The sequence below is a fragment of the Solea senegalensis genome, linkage group LG2 (assembly GCF_019176455.1).
Source record: "Solea senegalensis isolate Sse05_10M linkage group LG2, IFAPA_SoseM_1, whole genome shotgun sequence".
In the NCBI taxonomy this organism is placed as follows: domain Eukaryota; kingdom Metazoa; phylum Chordata; class Actinopteri; order Pleuronectiformes; family Soleidae; genus Solea; species Solea senegalensis.
In genome coordinates this window covers 4,075,681-4,081,680 of record NC_058022.1, presented here as the reverse complement: position 1 = coordinate 4,081,680, position 6,000 = coordinate 4,075,681, and positions in this window count along the sequence as shown.

Genomic DNA, 6,000 nt, shown 5'->3' with positions numbered 1-6,000 from the left:
ATTTTAGTTATTGCAGTTTTGTATTTGAGAGTGTTTGTGGTGGCTGTGTCTCAGGCTCGGGCCATGCGCTCTAACATCGCAGTCGTCACAGTGGAGTGTTCCCAGACTGTAAAAGCAATGAAATCTGAGATTAAAGCTGCCAGGACTCTCGGTATTGTATTGGTAGTTTTTCTTCTCTGCACATGTCCATATTATTGTTTTGCTGCAGCAGCTGAGACTACCTCGCTTGGGGCGTCATCTTCGGTCATTATGATTTGGTTAATCTACTTAAACTCAACCTTTAACCCTGTGATTTATGTCTTTTTCTACCCGTGGGTCAGAAAAACCATTAAACACATTTTTACTCTTCAGATTCTGCAGCCTGGCTCACGTGAAGTGAGTGTGATGTAGAAGGAAAGAGTCTGAAGAAAATATTAAATTGAAATGTGTGAAAGCCTTCTGTTGATTGTGTCAAGCTTTTCTGTTTACTGGATGCTAAGATCTTTATGTGTTTTAATACTTTGAAATAGAAAAAAAAAAAAAGGCCATAACACGTATCGTAAATTCTTCCTAAAATCAAAGCCACTGGCACTGATGTCACCAGTAAATCAGTGGAGTGTATTAATTACACAAAGTACATGAGCAGCCTAAACACTGCAAGAATAAAAAAAAAAAAAAATGAATTGCATTCGAGAAGAAGATTGAAAGCACAGGAGTAACAAACAATAATAATAAAACTGTTAAATATTGTTAACTGTCCCTAATTCTAACATGTTATAGTTTCATTACAGTATTTATAAGTGTATGGTCATATATTAAGACATCTGAACACATTTATGTGCTTTTATAATTTGAACCCATTTTTCTAATATATAGCCATTATTAACAATTAACCATTATTCATTAGGTCTCAACACATCCAGAAAATACAGGAAACATATTTGTAGTTTAAAACTAACAAAATTATCAGGAAAAAATATTGTTAAAGGAGTTTTTAGTGTGACCTGCTCTTACATTTGAACAATAACACAACACTGATTCTCTATATCTGCTGTGATAATGTTCTGTAACATCAGGTTTATTCAAGACATGCTTGTGCTTTACATACACATGATGTACATAAGACCAACTTTCAGTTACATCATTCCAATTCAAATGCCACTGACTACAGAATTTGACTACACAAGTACAACAAAAATGGGCATGGAGCCCTGAGAGTTTAAATGTCTATAACTGTTGATGGTTGACGGGAAACCAATTCTTTTAGTAACATGTTTGTTTCATGGTAAAAAAAATATGGATTTAAATGATTATGTAGTATTTTTTTTTAGAACATTTGAATAAACTGGCATGAACATATTACTCATATATAACAGACTTAAAAGGGTGTAGATAAGTAAACCATTGTCTAAAATGTATATTTCTTCATGTCCTAGTTGGCAGCGTTGTTTGTGAGGAAGTGGCAAAGCAGCAAAGTCAGTGATAATGTGTCAAAACCAGTGGCAAGCATTGTTGCCTCACAGCAAGAAGGGCGCCGTTTCAGATCCTGCATTCCACAGAGGGTCTTTCTCATTGGAGTTTGCATTTTCTCCACATGTATCCAGGTTTTCTAGTTTCCTCCTACAGTCCAAAAACATGCAGATTTGTAGAAGTAAATTGGACACTCTAAATTGATCCTATGTGAAAGAGTGAATGATTGTTTGTCTCAATGTGTCCCTGTGATGGACTGGCAATCTATCCAGGGTGTACCCCGCCTTTCACCCTATGTCAGCTGAGATTGGCACAGCTCCCCCCATGACCCTCATGTGGAGGATAAAGTGGTAGAGGATGTGCAAAGAGTGCATGGGCCTGTGGCAACACATGCTCTAACTGAATGTCCACCGCACCAGTAGTTAGAGTATTATGCCCCGCTGACCAAGCAGAAAAAAAACATTTCGACAACAGAAGAAGTTGTTGCAAAGAATAGTTATCTGAGCCTCTGCCTTGTAACCCTCAAACCAGCTGACACCCTGACTCCCCTGCCCGACTGGCCTTTCAACTGTCAGACGCTCAAAACAGACATGTCTGTGGGACCTGTCGGATTGTTCTCTTTTACTTTGGTAGGAATGCGTCCTATTCCTTGCACCCGGACTTATACTGCCACCCGATGGTGAAGGGAGATACTACAGAACTCTGACATGCTAGCATACCAGGGTCTACAATATGGGACACACAATTTGGTGCATGTGACGTGTACACTCAAGTATAACAGGTCCTTAAGTGGACAAATCAGTTATTCCCACCAATGCGACTCGTATAGCTTTAAAAACATAACTGTAGTGACAAGGGCATGAACCATGACCACGTAATGCCTTTTGACCTGTGTCCCTTCAAGGAAGTGAACTCAAGCCAAGTTGTCATATATTTTATGCCTTTGGGGTGTGGAATTGGAATTTAAAATCTCCAAATAATTTTTAGGTCAGTAGCTTATCCTACCCAAGTGTTAACCAGTGTCAAAGCAGATTTCACATATGAGTCACTTTTGAAAGACAACGTAAGCATGTTGGATAGCACTGTTGCCTCACAGCAAGACAGATTTGAAAGCAAGTTCGACCGAGAGCCTTTCTGTGCGGAGTTTACATGCTATCCCCAAGTTTTTGTCCATTCTCCCCAGGTACTTCAGACAGTATTTTCAGGGTGGAACCTGAAGATTGTCAGTGTCAAATGGCCCACTCTCTTGCACTGAATTCCATAGACAAAATCCAGCATGTTACATGTGCAACGAGAGGTCGTAACGTGCTGGATAAGGTTTATAGCAACATCAAGGCCGCATTCAAAGTCTCCCTCCACCCACATCTTGGACTATCGGATCATCTGTCCCTGTTTCTCACCCCATCATACAGACCTCTAATCCAAAGAACAATGCCTGAGGTGAGATCCATATGGATCCATTTGGATTTGGTCCATATGGATCTCCAAATACCAGACCAAAAACCATCCCACAGCTCCAGGACTGCTTCAACACCACCAACTGGGACATTTTTGCCTAGGACAACCTCACAGACTTCTCATCCACGGTTCTGTTTTACATTAAAACGTGCACGGATAATGTCACAGAGGAAAAGCTCATCAGACATTATCCAAATAAAAAACAGTGGATGAACTGTGAGGGGAAACAGCTGCTGAGGGACAGGGACTCTGCGTTCAGGTCTGGTAACAAGGAGCTGTACAGTTCATGTAGATCCAACCTGAGGAGGGGCATTAAGCGGGCGAAAGCAGCGTACGCCAGGAAAATCGAGGGGCACTTCGCAGAGGGGAACCCCCGACGTGTTTGGCAGGGCATCCAGGACCTTGTAAACATGAACAGCTCCAGTGGTCCCACCACTAGCACCAGCACTGACCTTGCAGAGGAGCTGAATCAGTTTTTCGCAAGGTTCGAGGTCAGAGAGGAGGAGTATGCCCCCACGCTGCTGCCAGCTGACAGCCTGGCCCTCACAGTAACAACGGAGGTGGTAAGGAAGGTGCTCTGGAGTGTGAACCCATCTAAGGCTGCTGGTCCTGATGGCGTCCAGGGGAGGGTACTGAGGGGATGTGCAGACCAGCTAGCGGGGGTTTTTACCACCATTTTTAACCTCTCGCTGGCTGCTTGCACAGTCCCCAGCTGCCTGAAAACCGCCACCATTGTACCCATCGCCAAGGGGCCGTCGGTCAGTGGCCTGAATTACTACAGACCTGTGGCTCTCACTTCAACTGTGATGAAGTGCTTTGAGAGACTGGTTCTGAGGTACATAAAATCCCTGTTGCCTCCCGGCCTCGATCAGCACCAATTCGCGTACAGAACCAACAGGTCCACAGGGGACGCCATCAACACAGCCCTCCACACAGTGTGTAAACACCTTGAAGACTCTGGCAGTTACGCGAGGATGTTGTTTGTGGACTTCAGTTCTGCTTTCAACACACTTGTTCTGAGCAGAATGCTGTCCAAGCTGCACGGTCTGGGAATCGGCGAGCACATCTGCAGATGGATCAGAGACTTTCTCACTGATCGCCTGCAGTCAGTCAGGCTGGGGGACCACCAGTCCTCAATCCTGTCTGTGAGCACCGGGGCTCCCTAGGGCTGTGTGCTCATTCCAATGCTGTACACCCTGTACACCCATGACTGCGCACCAATCCACAGCAGCAACATCCTCGTGAATTTGCGGATGACATCACTGTGGTGGGGCTGATTGAAAACGGTGACGAGACAGCCTACAGGGAGGAGGTCCGGAACCTCGCTGCCTGGTGCTCCCTCAATAACCTGGCACTCAACTCCTCAAAAACAAAGGAGTTGGTGCTGGACTTCAGGAAAGGGAAGGAGGATCTTGCTCCTCTTCTCATTGAGGGAGACCTGGTGGAGAGGGTCAGTGACTTCAGGTTTCTGGGAACGTACATTTCTCAGGACCTCACATGGGGGACTAACACCAATGCCCTTGTGAAAGAGTTCTCTCTGAAGCTACGCCTCCAGGGGCACAGGAATGCACAATAAACACACCAATGTTCCAATGCAAAAACAAACCAAGGCTTTCTTGCACTTCTTCAAAGACACAGCACTTAAAAATGTGACACACATTGTGACAAAATGCAACTTTAACTTGCTTAATTAATCAATAATATGTTGATGTTCAATTCCAATTCAGTCCCCAGCGTCGGGCTGCCTTTGGCCCCAGGTTGCATTTTGGACATGCCTGCCTTAAGCGTACTAGTAAGGCCTGCCCCATCGGTGTGCACCAGGTACCCTTTTCATTTCTGCCCCTGCCCTTTCAAATGTCTCAACATGGCACTGCATTTCATGCGTTTTAGAATTGAGAATGCACATTCAGGCAGAGCAGGGGACTTTTTTTACTCTTGCCTGATGATGAGGTCGAATTTGCATATGTAAGATGAGGAAGGAAAGTGATAAATGAACTGTATGATGAAGACGTTGGATCAGAAAGCTGTCAGAGCTCTCTGCAGCATCTCCGCGCTCTCTCTCTCTCTCTCTCTCTCTCTCTCTTTCTCTCTGAACATGGAGGCTCCGGAGGAAGCTGAACTCTGCTTTCCCCACATCAACACCTCCTGCAGGAGGACGACGGGTCCTTACGTGGAGACCATGCTCACTTACACTGTGCTGTCCTGCATCACCATACTCACCGTGATCCTAAACCTGCTGGTCATCATCTCTATCTCACACTTCAAGTAGAGTCACAATTTCTCCACGTGGTTCCAGCATACGATTAATTTTAGGTCTCTCATGCAAACATATTTGAAAAATCCTTAAAGACTTGCTACTTTAGCTGTAAATGCACTTATCTGCTCTCGTAATACTCCTATATTGTTGTACATAGAACATCAGTGTTGTCAGTGTTGATTTTCTCTTATTTCAGGCAGCTCCACACCACCACCAACCTCCTCCTCCTCTCTCTGGCTGTCGCTGACTTCCTTGTGGGTCTCCTGCAGATGCCACTTCTTCTCCTCCACAACCAAGGCTGTTGGTTCTTGGGCGACATCATGTGTGTTGTGCATTATTTCTTGGCTGCCCTCGTTATCAGTGTTTCACTGGGAAGCATGGTGCTCATATCAGTCGACCGCTATATAGCAATTTGTAACCCGATGTTTTACACCACCAGAGTCACTCTGACCAGAGTTACACTCTGTGTTTGTCTGTGTTGGATATGTTCCAGTGTGCAAAGCAGTTGGATATTTAGGGATGTCTTAAAACAGCCTGACATGTATATCACCTGCTATGGAAGTTGTGTAGTTGTGGTTGGTTTCGCTGAAGGACTTATTGCTATTATTTTCTCGTTTGTAGGCCCCATTTTAGTCATATCAGTTCTGTATTTGAGAGTGTTTGTGGTGGCTGTGTCTCAGGCTCGGGCCATGCGCTCTCACATGGCAGTCGTCACAGTGGAGTGTTCACAGACTGTAAAAGCAATGAAATCTGAGATTAAAGCAGCCAGAACTCTCGGTATTGTATTGGTAGTTTTTCTTCTCTGCTCATGTCCATATTATTGTTTTTCTGCTGCA